This window comes from Ostrea edulis, chromosome 5, assembly GCF_947568905.1.
Source record: "Ostrea edulis chromosome 5, xbOstEdul1.1, whole genome shotgun sequence".
NCBI classification, from domain to species: Eukaryota; Metazoa; Mollusca; class Bivalvia; order Ostreida; family Ostreidae; genus Ostrea; species Ostrea edulis.
In genome coordinates this window covers 52,204,794-52,218,894 of record NC_079168.1, presented here as the reverse complement: position 1 = coordinate 52,218,894, position 14,101 = coordinate 52,204,794, and the positions used below count along the sequence as shown (strand labels likewise).

The following is a 14,101-nucleotide window of genomic DNA, read 5'->3' as shown; positions in this document are numbered from 1 at the left end:
TTGAATGTCTCAGGTAATTAACAGTATGCGCGAGAAAAATAGTTCCATCTTTTCGTCGCATCAATTGAAGTATATGAGGCAATTTAACGACAGTGGCTGGTGATATTTGTCCAATTATATCACAGGGTATATGGGGGACTCGGTGAAATGTGGCCCCAACATGCTCGTCAACTGCGGACGAATTTACGTGTATTGAAATAAAATATAACAAACCACAACTAGTTTCTTTTCCTAAAATAGCCCTGCTACCGATTTAACTTGGTGTCTGATGAAAATAGAAGCGTCCAGCGCTATTTTTGTTCGTCGATAAGGTAAGTACTTCATATTGTTAAGTCACCCGCTTAATCACTGATGTTCGTCAACCCTCGCGAGTTTTCCCGAATTTTTGTATTTATGTTATACGCAATATTACGTTACATACTGTAATGATACTTGAAAATAGAGAAGCACATCTTCTTACTATGGAAGTAAATATTTGATTTTTTCGAAAAAGAAGACATTCAGGGTATATTTTTAGATCATCTGCATCCTTTGTCATGTTCATGTTGATTGCTAATCTGTCAAAATCAGCTGATCAAGGTGTAACCTTCAAGGTTCCTATATGGTGTAGTTCCCAAGTATGTGATGTATGTTCGCGCTCGTGAACTGACAGTCAGTGTATTTTTTTAAAAAACGTTTATAGATAATTATATACTCATGAAACGTCAGATCCTTTTCATTTTCCGTCAAAGTTATATTTTCACCCACATTTTAATTTTGAGAGACAGGGGGTTAAATTTGATGCACATCGTGTGATACGATATGTTTTAAATCCAGACAGGAAAATTGACAGGAAAATCATAACAGCATTTCTATATCAGTATTATTTACACATTTAATGGAACATAACTTACCACTGCTCCATGTATTTCCAGAGAGAGGGGGGGGGGGGGGGGACTCATATTTTAAGCCAGGGATTTTTTTTACCCCTTGAATCCAGGGGCCAGGGCCTTCAAGTTTGGGGAAAATATATTTGATTGAAATTGGGAAATTTGTTTCAAAGAAATAAATAATAAAAACAAGCAAAAAGTTAACCATTTGATATTTTATTATCAATGTGGCTGGCTTAAACAAGCTTTAATTTCTTTGGCAGAGAAAAAACCCATCGCAATTTTTTTGCAATAGAGTGGCACTGAGGTTGGATGGCCCCTCATGGCATATTCTCCTCAAAGCATCCATCATTTGGGGATTTTTTGGCATCATTTTGGGAAAAACATCTGCTTTTCAGCATTTGGGAATGGGCCGAATTTCGGCCCTCTACAGACCCGAAAAAAATCCCTGTAAGCAGTATACAAATGTCCATCAGTGTGTAATGGGTATAGATTGGTAGGAAAAGGGAAATGTAAATCAGCCATCCACCCCAATTTTATTATCCTGAACATTTTAAATCTGGCTATCTCGGTAAGATTCTAAGTTTAGTGCACTAGAATACTGAAGACTGAGGCCAACTGTTTTCACAATTTTGTTGTTAGAGAATAGGAGACTGGGACTGCAGACAAACTGATAGGTCTGACATCTTCAGTGAAGTGATATTTTTCAAGGCACATTGCGCAGGTTTTAATTTTATTCAACAAGGTGTCAATATTTGAACCTACTAGATAAAAGGAGGATAAATCGGGCTATTGTCAAAACAATATCTGCATCTTCTATGTAGATGTTACTTTGCTATAACAATTTAGAATAAATTTACCTTCAAAGACACATAGTTGTATTTATTTTCCCAGTTTGGTTTTGCATTGCCTGAGGGCGATATTTGAAGGACTAGATTGTATCTGCTGTGTATTGGCTAGCCAGTGGTCAGTGAGGTGACACATCATTTGTCAAATTCTGTCACATTTATTGACTTGCTGTGACAGTCAGTGAAAATGTTAAGGTCAGCTGTCAGTTTTATCATTTCAGAGTTGTTTTGAATTGATGCATAAATTTTGGTCTAAATAATATTTACTTGATAAATTATGTTGCAGCAACTTCCCATGTTCATTAAGTTGCACAAATTCTTTGTGCAATTGGAGGTATGTATTTTATTCTGTATACAGGCAGCAATCTGGTCATCCTTCAGCAACATACTGGTCTGTACAATTTCTGTCTCCATGCTGGTGACAGACTTAAGATTACATGAAATTTTTGTAACAAATTTTGTTTGTTTCTCAGTGATCCTAAAAAGTGGTGGTACTATCAAGAACAATTGTGGCTTAATTTTGATTGTTGGAGACAAAATCAAATTACTCTCCAGAGTAGCTGTATGCCACTCAATATCCAGGCACGAATTAGTCCTAATGATAATGACCTCTAGCACTTTTAATTGGTTGACTTATTTGGACTTGTTTCTGTAGTACTGTGGTGTGTCACTATTTTTGGAGTGATCAGAATTATCTCTGTTTACCTGGAACACTTCGGGTGGGGGAAGTGCAATTGATTGCTGACAGTGAAAAGATAAAGATACTAATAATCAGAATAAGATTGACTTTTATCTTTTTTGCAAGTAGACTAGCATGGTATATGAAGATAAGATGAATAAAATCTGTTGGAGTGATGTAAATAATCTGGTACACAAATATTATAATCCAGCAATTATCACTAAGCAAATTATAGAAGAGAAAAAATTGTAAATCATATTTTCATTCAAAAAAATAATGATAATAAGAATAACAACAACAAAAATAATGTGGTGTTTTATTGTTTTGATTTTAATACTTTAATTGTGTGACTGTATGCATAACTATAACAATTAGGTTGACAACACATTTTTAGCAAAGTTTAAACATTCTAGCTATAGATATGATTGATTGACAACATGTACATTTCCTCACTGTTGTCAATTGTGATGTTGTTGTTTTTTTACTTGGTAAGGCATCATCTGATATCCAAGTAGCTTATTTCATGTATTGCAGATTCATGCACTCAATGAGGCAATCAGATTACACTGTTGATTGATTGGGGTGTCATTCAGACACAAATTTTGGTGCAAATGAACCCATAGAAGAAATCAGATTTAAAGTTGTGACTTTCCTGTACAATTGAAAGTATTTAAGAAATTGATTTTTGAGATGTAAGATGTTGATACCAAGTGAGCATTGTGGCCCACGGGCCTCTTGCTACTCATTGTTATTACTGGTAGGTTTTATGTTGGTTCAAGCAGTACTGTGATGAAAATAGATGTCACACTGACCATTGCTTGACATTGTTTTGTTTTCTTGTGATGTACAGTCTGACATATCAGAAACCAAACAAGTCCGACACAAACCACCTTTTGATGTACACTGCAGAAATTGACCATCTACTTACTACCTACACTGTATGAAATTTACATGTTTCACATGTATTGTAACCTTGAGAAAAGGACATTTGTCTCTATGGAAAACATTACAAAAATATGTATTGTTACTTTGTAAGAAAAAGAGGATTAGGCCCATTTCTAGTGTGTGACAGATAGATACACTTACAGGTTTTAAAAGTTAGCAAATAGAATTCATATCGTCATCCCGAACATGCATTTGTTATCTCTGAAATTCTATACAAAAACATGTAACATTCTAATCCTGCATTAGATAACCTCTCTGGAAGGTTGGTCTTGCCATGTTCATTTTGTTATCTAAATTATTCAATTATTTAGCATCTCTAATGTGGTGTTAAACAAGCAGAAAATTACCAAAGTGGCAAGAATCATGCATTCCAATGTTAAGTAAAGTGTGTCAAAATATCAAGACAAATATGGAATGAAATCAAGAGGGGAAATATTTTAAATGATAATTTATGTGTTTATGATCTGTGAAGTTTGGCCCCTGTGTTGAATTTGTTGTCCATGTATTTTACAAGTGCTTGATAAAAGTAAGTTATTGGCCAATAAAAACATGCAAGTTTCTTGTCAAGTATTGGATCTGGTAATGATCAGAACAAACATTTGTCTACCAACTGAGACATTTGTAGTGCCCATCGTTTTAGTAGGTGTGTGCTTTTTTTTTTCTCTAGATGTGGTTTATATGTAGCTAAGACATTTACATCTTACTTTATTATCACCCCCAATAAAAGGAGAACAGGGTCATATTACTTTCCTTTTGTCTGTCAGTTGGTCTGTCTGTAGGTAGACCAAATTTGCCTGACCAATAACTGGAGAACCCTTCACTTAATAGTCATAAAACTCCATAGGTAGGTTGGTTAAATGACTAGTAGAAGACCCCTATTGATTTTTAGGGTCCCACCATATGGCGGGTGCCCTATAGTGAACTCTGTCTGTCTGTTCATCTGTCAGCATTTTCTATGGCACATGTTAACTTAAGTTTCCTTGAGAAAATTTTCATAACTTTTATACATGATACTTGGATTAGGCAGAGGAAGACCCCTTTCGATTTTCAAAATTATCAGCTTTGTTGTTTCCGAGTTGTTGGACTTGGAATTTTTTAATATTTATGAGATGATATCACATAATACCATGAGATTACTTAGAAGATTTTTATAGAATTTGAAGGTAATGCTTGGATTAGGAAGAGGGAGGCCCCTTTCAATATTCAGATTTATCGGTTTTGTGGTTACGGAGTTAAGGGACATGGATGTTTTTAATTAGATGACAGCAAACAGTAAATTTTTGAGTTCAGAAAAAAATAATGGCGGATGTAATGCTAATTCATTTAGTTGACCGGATTCAGACACAGAGTTCAGTGGTAGAGCACCTCTTCTACGTGCCACTTTCTAGTTTGGTCAAAAGGTCACAGGTCATGGAGCTCTTGTTTATGCATGCATCCACTATTGTCTGACTGATACATAAAATTAGACACCTTAAAAATCCAATATTGGTAGTCATTACTCCAACAAGTTAGAGCCTTGGTTAACGTCCCTTTTATACCTCGGCGCCAAGTCAAAAGTAGCTCGCCGTGAACCTCTAGCATACTGGAGTAGGGTAGTCATCAAAATTCATAGGCTGGTCAGTTATGACTTGTAAATGATGTCTATTTCGTCCAAGTCAAGGATCGGTTCCCCACCTTCTGCTTCATCTTTCAGCCATTGAGTACAAATATGTTACTGACTTTAAGTTGACTAAAGTTAAGAGAAAAATAGGTGTCTCTTGTAGAATGCAAAGTGACTTTTGATCTGAAAATGATAAGCAGTCATTTACAGTTATCACAAGTGTGATGAATTCTGTAGTCATGACAACTTATCACCTCAGTGACTAATGTAGAATGGTGATGAGTTAATGACCTTGTTGACCTGATTAGGACATAATTGGGTTATCTAGTACATACTACTCAAAGCATTTTTGTCAAATTTGCTAAAGAACCTCATTGACCAAGTGACTTAAAGCAGGATTGGTAAGGACTTGTAAGTGACTTGTTTATGTCAGGTAAATTAATCAAAAGTCAACACGTTTTTATGCCCCTGCCATTAAATGACAGGGCATATTGTGTTGCCCCTTTTCCATATGTTGTCCAAGATGATATTAAACTGATTTTAAGGTGGCTCACTATACCTTGAAAGAGTTTATCAAATCAGCACGAAATGATTTAATCATGAAAGATACGATGATATAAGTATATATGTCAAAAAAGAAAAAATATACAATTTTGGATTTTAAAAATGTAGTTTCATAAAATTTATAAGTCTTGATACAGTGAGCTACATCATATGTTCATTGAGTAACACTAACAGATCAAAATGTAGTTTTGTTGCAATTGATTTACTTTCAGCAGTTATGGCCCATGGATATTTTGAAAACTTGATAGAATTCTGTTTTCCAGACTTGTTTTCTCTTGCTTGCAGTTGAATTTATTGAAGAGTTGCAGATCAGTCAATAGAATTCTTTCAGCAGAGTTACAGCCCTTGGACTTTGAGAATTTCATGGAATTTAGTTTTCAGAAGAGCAGATGTTGACCTGATTTTTTAAGAGTATATAGATATGATGAGTTTCAGATCAAACTTTAGTATTGTTCCAACAGTAATTTATCAGTTCCACCTATTGGCTACCTGTAGGGGCATTCCTATCATTTTGATGAGTTTTATAACACAAAATGGGAAGGGATCATAACATTTCTTCTGTTTAACAAATTACCTCTGTTAGTGAGGTGAAAATCATTTTTTGATTTCATTAGCATGGTAATGGTAATGGTTCACGCAGCATAGTATTCAAATTATAGCATAATTCAAAAGTTTTGAAATGACATAGGTTTATTGGGAGAATAAATAAATATATATATATATATATATATATATATATATATATATCTATATATATATATCTATATATGTGTGTGTGTGTGTGTGTAAAAGTAAATACATTGTAGCAAGAACTTTGTTCAGTGCTATTGGTTATCATACCCCATTCCACCCACCCACTCTGCAGGTGGAGGGGTTGTTGCTACTGGTTCACCTTTGTCCATCTGTTACACATTTCTGTAATAATATTCCTTAAAGACGCATTCCGTGACTGCGGTTACTGAAAAAGTAGGTGGTACCTAATCCAAACAGATGTTATATACCTGGAGTGACCAGGGTCTACCTATGTGTTAATTGCCATGCACAAAGAAACTGCACTGTCAGTACACAGGGTTTCCTTCAAATTGTGGAATGCCTAACATCCCTCTATCGTTGGATTTGGATCAGTTTCTTTCAATGAGAAAGTCCAGTGCCCGTTCAGTTACATTTGTATCGTTGAGATGTTTGTCCTTAATTTTGTCTAGTTATTGCTATATCTTTGTTTCACTAGAGAAATTTTCTACCTAATTCTCTGTGACACAGTATCATCTGGCCATTCTAACTTGAATGAACTGGAATGTTTTTAGGCACTACTTGGTGTCTTTAAGAGTTCCTGGCCTTTTTGATGTAGTGGGCAAATTATCCGCAACACAAGAAAATATAAAATACAGGTCGATGAGTTATATTGTGTGAGATCCCACATTTGTCTACATGCTGGGTTTTTTCAGGAAAACCATATATCGGGTAATTTTGGCATCAGGAATATTTAGCAGATTTTAGGTCACCTGTGTAAACTCTGGTGACTTTTGCCTTCTTAATGATAACTACTATTCCAAGTCTTTTCAAGTTTGGTATGAAGCATCTTTGGGACAAGGGACACTTACAATCTCCAGACTGTAAGAAAAACTAAATGCATAGTGATGTAGAGCAAGAAGACTTCTTCCAAATGTTTTAAATTTCATGATCCCCAGGGTAGAGATTCCGACTCCTGGACAGGGCCAAACTTTGTATATTATAGTGTTTATGCATAAAACTTCTTAAATGCTATTGAAACTAAATAGATATTTAGAATGAGCAGGTAGTCCCTTACCAAAAATTGTAAATTTGATGATCCCATGGGTAGGGGTTTTGGTATCAGGGTGGGGCCAAAATGGGGAGAAAAATCAATGGATCAAATGTACCTTTGCATTACTAGTTAGGTAATCTAACCACGAGCTAATCAGGCTGGTATACAGAGTATAGTACTATTATGATATAAAAATTAAGTCAAAAATCATACAAAGACTCTTCATATTGAGGAGATGAACAAATAATTTTAGGGGTGAAATGGCAGAAATGTCATGTGTGACCTTTATTGAAATTCCCTCGAAAAAATTAAAGTGCCAAGATATCAAACTACTTTTTGAATAAAAAGCCTGATGCCAAAATTACCCGATATACAAATATGTATATGCTATCACTAGTCTTTTGATACACGTGTAATGTAAACAAATTGCTGCCTCCAGATGGAAGCAGAAACAGATTAAAAATTTTCTTTGCCATTACTCTGTGGTATATTGTCCTGGGGTCCAATGATGGACAAGTATCTGTATCTTCCTCCCTAATCACCAGCTGATAGTGCAGGAGAGGGGCTTTCCTGTTGCTGCCAGTATTTATCACCTTGGGTGACTCCTCAAACAATCTGGGATCAATCTGAGTCAATATTTGTTCCACATTTTTGATGTTTTTCTGATTGTGTTAGATTTATTATGCAAGTTCACATCTAGCACTTATCATTTGATCCACGGCTGAGTGGCACCAAATATGCTGATATCTGTGGGTTGAAGTTTATCTCTAAAAACCTGTTTGGAATGAAGATACAGAAGAAATTTGAACTAGTAACTTGTTGAAAAGTTCAAGACAGACTATGATGTACTGTAATAGTTCTATATGGACTAGCATCTACTTAAACTCTTTGTTTTGTTTTTAGGTTACCTGAGTTACTCAGGTAACCGATTGGGATTGATGGCTGACCATTGTTGTCCATCGTCTGTCATGCATTAATACTTGAACATATAAACTTTTTTTGTGAAAGTACAAGGCCATTATTCATCAAAGTTGGTATGGATCATCAACTGGGTAAAGGGAATTAAAATTGTGAATTTCATAGTTACTGCACAGCTTGTGCCTAAGGGAAGGGTAAAAAACTTTTAAAATGATGCAATCTTCTTTACTCAAGAACATCTAGCAGACAAACTGCATATGGTCATGATGACCAAGGATGTCTTCAGCAAAATTATGAAATTTATGGCCCTTGGTTCAGGGGTTCTGGTGTTAGAGTAGGCTCTGTGGTTTAGCAGTGAAAATGCATTATTTCTTTAAAGTGTCCCCTGGATATCAAACAATACTAAATGATGAAAAGGGAAGCCTTTACCAAAATTGTGAAATTCATGGCCCCTGGGTCAGGGATTTTGGAAATACTTTATGCATGATTATGAAAAACATGTAGCACCAAAACTGAAATTTCCTACTCCAGTGTCGGGGGTTTAGATTCTGGGGTAAATCATCCTCAATCTTTACCTCAGGTCATTGTAACAAAATAGTATGTGTATACTCATGATCTGTTTGTATGTTGTTTTACATCCCATTCAAGAATTTTTTTCACTCGTATAGAGATGCCACAAATTTTACCCATATGTGGTGCTCAAGGCCAATAGCAGTGAAGGTTCTTTATCATGCCAACACCTACTCTGTCACATAACCTCCAATTCTAAGGTCATATTCAGACGACTTCTGATGCTGGTTGTTTAGCGAAGAAACAGTTACTACCTTTGCTAAGCATCTTAGATTTGATGTGAGGCCAAGATGGAAAATTGAACCTGGGATCTCCTGGTTGTAAAGCAAGCACCTTACCCTCTTACTCCAACAAGTTAAAGCCTTGGTTAATGTCCCTTATATACTTGGGTTAAGCAGCGCCAAGTCAAAACTAGGTCACTGTGAACCTCTAGCATGCTGGAGTACCTACCCGCCAGGCTACCACATGTGACTAATGCTTGTGCAAAATCACACCAGTTTAATGCAGAAATATGTTGTCTTGCTATCAATGGCCTTTGTCGAGGTGAGCTTTGTTGGCTTTGCCTACCCTATGTATACTTCAGCGTAGGTGTATTGGAGTTCATGATATTTTTTTGATATGCCTAGATAATTAATATTGATAGAGGAGAAGTCAGATATATTCATTTTGTGGTTTGATTTTTTTAATTTTTAAAAATGTCAAAATCTCCATATATATAGGGAATGCCAATAGCTTTTAATTGGATAAACAGGACAAACAAGTCGGCAATGAGATTTATGGCCGGTATTTAAATGTATAAAATTCATGACCTTGACGCCATGTGACAAATGATGCAAACTTCATTGTAGTAAGTTGAATTATTGGCATCGGGATAGATTTTGGTTTATGGTTTCGGGGTGACATTTTTATTTTTGGACCAGTCATATATGTTTTAAGGAATAAATTTTAAACATGATCTAAATTAGATTACTAAAAGGGTGACTTTTCAATACATGCAAGTGATCAGACAGTTGTAAATTATACCACTGCCATGCATATCATTGCATGTTTTATATCAGTTTATACGACTTTATAACCCGTTCTAAATTTTTGCTGATAAGGTAGAAAATTAAACTTGTTGCACTATATTTCAGAAAGATGTGTTCTAAGAAACTTATTTATAGCAAACATTTTCAAAGATATATAAAAATTTCAATCATGAATACATTCAAATGCATGACAAAAATACACTACACCATATTGTTTGGTACACATGTACTTATGTTATATCTGAAAATGTGTGTATAGATAGAAAGAGAAATACTATATGTATGTAAAAGGATTTTAAGTTCACCTGATTTTCTTGTCAGAAGGTCCCATGGGGATCCGGGTTAGAATAGGTCCTAAGTACCCCTTGCTTGTCGTAAGAGGCAACTAAATGGAGCGGTCCTTCAGATGAGACCATAAAAACCGAGGCCCCGTGTCACAGCATGTGTGGCTCAATAAAGATCCCTCTCTGCTCATGACCATAAGTGCCGAGCATAGGCCTAAATTTTGCAGCCCTTCACTGGCAATGGTGACATCTCCATATGAGTGAAATATTCTCGAGAGGGACGTTAAACAGTATACAATCAATTAATCTTATCAGAAGTTGTCCCTCGTATTAACATGTCTACTCTTTCTCAAGAACCATTAGGCCATTATTAAATGTTTACCTCTCCAATGTTTTTGCCTTTGATAGCTACAGATTGTAATGATGGTCATTTCCTCATGAATGCATTACAGTTGTAAACAATGCACATATGAATACCGATGAACATATTTCATCTATTTGAACGACTGGGAATTCCAAAAAGGAAAGTAGATAGAAACTCAGTCCACTGATCCCCAAATTTCCATTTAAACTGAACCTTATACAAACCGATTCCTTCTGAACTGGAAACTTAAGATATTCATAAAGAAATGGTAACATTGATTATGTAAACTTACAAACCAATGGCATTCATCATAAAACCTCATTGTGCCTTGTAAATCTTAATCTTTGTATGCATAGCCCCACTATAATAATAAAACTTTAATAGCCTATAAAACATTACATTATGCTGTAATATTTTGGCATGCACCACTGTTGATTGAAGTGTACCCCATCAACATCATTTCTGTTTATTGATTGCTTAACCCCTTTAATTTTCTGGTATGTAATGCCACCATCGGGTAACGGAGACAGTTCTGCCTTTAATAACTTGTTCGTCTCCTTCACTTCCACATTGTATTGCAATGGCTGGACCACGAGAGTTGCCTCCCTTGGTAGCAATAGACAAACATACACTTTATGGAAGTAAATATATTGTGCTTTCCTCAACTGCACCACCGAAAATAATACAAAGATGACCTCCTGCTGTGAAAACATTTTTGAGTCTAAATCTATTCCCCAATCTGAATTATGAGTCCTTTTGATGACATTCCGACTGTCTCCAAGAAATGTGTGAATTCGCATATATATATCCTTCAATCCTGTGATTATCTCCCACTTATTCCAAAAAAAAGTGAGCCTGTATGTTTCACTATTGTTCAGGTTAAAATTCGTAAGTTCAGGTCTACTCTGCACATAATATTTTTAGTATTTTTTGTGTGAACACCAAATAATCACAACATCCACATGGTCAGTGGTCTTGGTTGGCCTGATTTGAATAATCCAATAGATCTTTACACCTGATATGCCTGCATATATTAACAATCCAACAGATACACTCACTTATCAATGATTCTCTCATGAATCAACTTTCTCTGGATTAAATGTTTGTCAAAAAAAATTTCTGCAAGCACCCTTAAATTCTGGAAATTTCCAGTATTCTGTGAAAATTGCACTCTCTGTGTGCAAGGTGAATAACTCAACATTACTCTCCCACCATGGGGCTTGGAACAGAAAATGATAGATGACCCTTGTAGATATAGAATATACAGTTTAGCAACAAAATTTTGGAAAATACATGAGGATTTGATTTGCAACGCTTCACTCTGGCATACTTTCCATGAAGTGTCATACCCTCGTGTATTTTCAAAAATGAAATTATTCCTTAAATCTCCACAGTATATGATGTTTAATAGCAATGTGACTCAGGTGAACAGTGATCCATGGGTTTCCTGTTACAAAAAAATTTTAAGGTATGAAAAAAGATTTTGATAGTATTCATATTCATTAAAGATGTATGCTTGAGGTTTGTTTAAATCAAATATTGATGTACTTGAAGTTTAGTTATATCAAATGTATTGTATCAATTGCTTGATATATTCAAGTAAGTCAAAGATACAATCAGTAATTAGGGCCCTGCATTAAAAATATGGAAGCCCCATAGGAAAGACAATGAAAAGTGGAAAACAAATTTGGTCAAACAAAGTATTAAGGATCAGTATCTTCAGACATGGTAAAAAGGTAGTTATTTACCGAAAGGAAGACATCGATTAAAATTTTTATTATGTCAAAGGTCAAGGTTACAGCAGACCTACTACACCTCAAGTTTTCTTATTTTGATCCTGCAGTTGAACATGATATCGCTGATTTTGGTAAAGAACATATTAATCAGTTTTCTCTGTCACTACAAGCATTAAGGTATTTTGTATCATTGATATGATTTGAACATATTAATCACTTTTCTCTGTCACTACAAGCATTAAGGTATTTTGTATCATTGATATGATTTGAACATATTGCATTGTCAAGTAGACAAAAGGATTGGATAACTTGGATAATCCTCTCCTTTAAATAATAACAAAAAGTTCATATTTTCCTCTTCAGAAAGGGATTCATCACCCCCACAATAATAAATGAACATTAATAAGACGAGTGTTATTCACGAGTAATAAATTCTCCATCATGGAAAATCCTGCGTTCACATATCTATGACACATGAAGAAGAAATGATAGGTGTCCCCTTGAAGACCACATTCACAGTTTGTATCATTAGTACCAGTGCTAGTATTTTCTGAGCAGGGTCCATCCTGACTGAGTCAATTTTCTAGTTTATTCTTAATATCAAAAAGTGTATAAGCTTTTTCTACGCTATACACTTGCTGAATAGTAATGACACAAAATGTGTCTCTGTATTATTTTGTTGTTTTAAGCTTTAAACGGACCTAACAGTCTAACAAAGTCATCTTTTACAAAGCCATGCTCCCATTCAGAGATTGGGTAGTGGAGGATAATGTCATTTATTTTTATTTATTGTTTGTTGAATCCATCTTTTACATAGTTTGTGTCATTAGGTAAAAATTGAAATAACCCACTGTGAGTAGTAAAACTGGTGGACAAACTCAGCAGATGGATGGCTGTCACTTAATGACACAGGGTAGGTGTCCAGTGTTATTGGTCATTGTCAGGTTTTGATTAAACATTTTCACTTTTGTTATAATACTTGACCTGGGCAGTGTCCTGGGGTCAGCTAATTTGGACAGGTGTAGTGGAAAAATTGCTGACAACTTTCCATTTGTTGTAGAGTAAGAGTAATCTCTTGCTGCACTGGGAATCTGTCTTTGCATCTGTCCTATAGAATGACACTGATTTTTCTCCTTGAAGAAATCTGATGCATGGAGATGGCAGGTATTAAAATTACTGCAAGTAATTTACCATACATATTGGTTCATGGTATTGTATCTTCTTGTTTGGCTGCAAGATGTTTTATTATGGAGTTTTAAATAATGTAAGAGCTCATGCAAGGGTTATGCACTGTCTGATAGTAGTAGACCGCTGGTCAGTGCAGTGCGCAATAATGAGATGCAGCCTGGCTTTCAGACCTATTATGTTCCCTGACACACCTCCAGCACGTAAATAATTGGGGAATATCCTGGGTGCACATAATCACAGCCTGGTGCATTTCTTCTGCACTCGGCTATTGTCCAGTGCGAAATGAGTGGACATGGAGTCGCTCTATTCAGAAAAAAATATTGCCACACGACAATCCTCACCTCCAACAAAGAGACCTGGGGGGACTGTATAGGGTTCAAAGAGCTGTATTATGTTTCAGACATATGATCAATCGAAGTTTGGAGTACCTCTGCATTTCATTTCTCCCCAAGAGTTGCATTATGATTGCACATAATTGCATCCAAGCCTGGACCAGCTGCACTGAAGAACAATATATTGCTTTTGGACTATAGGTCTGCAGGTAAAATTTGCATAGAAGCAGTGTCTAAGTGGTTGTTAGCATTTAGAGCCCTCTGAAAACAATTTAGCTTGGGCATCCGTCTGCCTATAAGAATCACCACATTATTACTCTTTCAGCAAGTCATTTTTCATCATTTTCTACAAGGGTAACAAGAGAGGTCTCTCATATATTTCAGACTTGGCTC

At 35.6% G+C, this 14,101-nt stretch overlaps 1 protein-coding gene across 4 annotated transcripts in view; it reads left to right on the top strand.

Annotated features, from left to right (window-relative positions):
- Positions 1-5: 5 nt before the first annotated feature.
- Positions 6-14,101, top strand: part of LOC125652434 (myocyte-specific enhancer factor 2C-like) — a 56,358-nt gene continuing 42,262 nt past the window's right edge. For 3 of the 4 annotated variants that reach the window (XM_056164776.1, XM_056164771.1, XM_056164772.1), the window contains exon 1: positions 186-311. The gene's annotated coding sequence lies outside the window, so the exon portion shown is untranslated. Of the gene's footprint in view, positions 506-14,101 lie in introns of all 4 variants that reach the window. The other variant, XM_056164775.1, reaches the window with a different exon arrangement.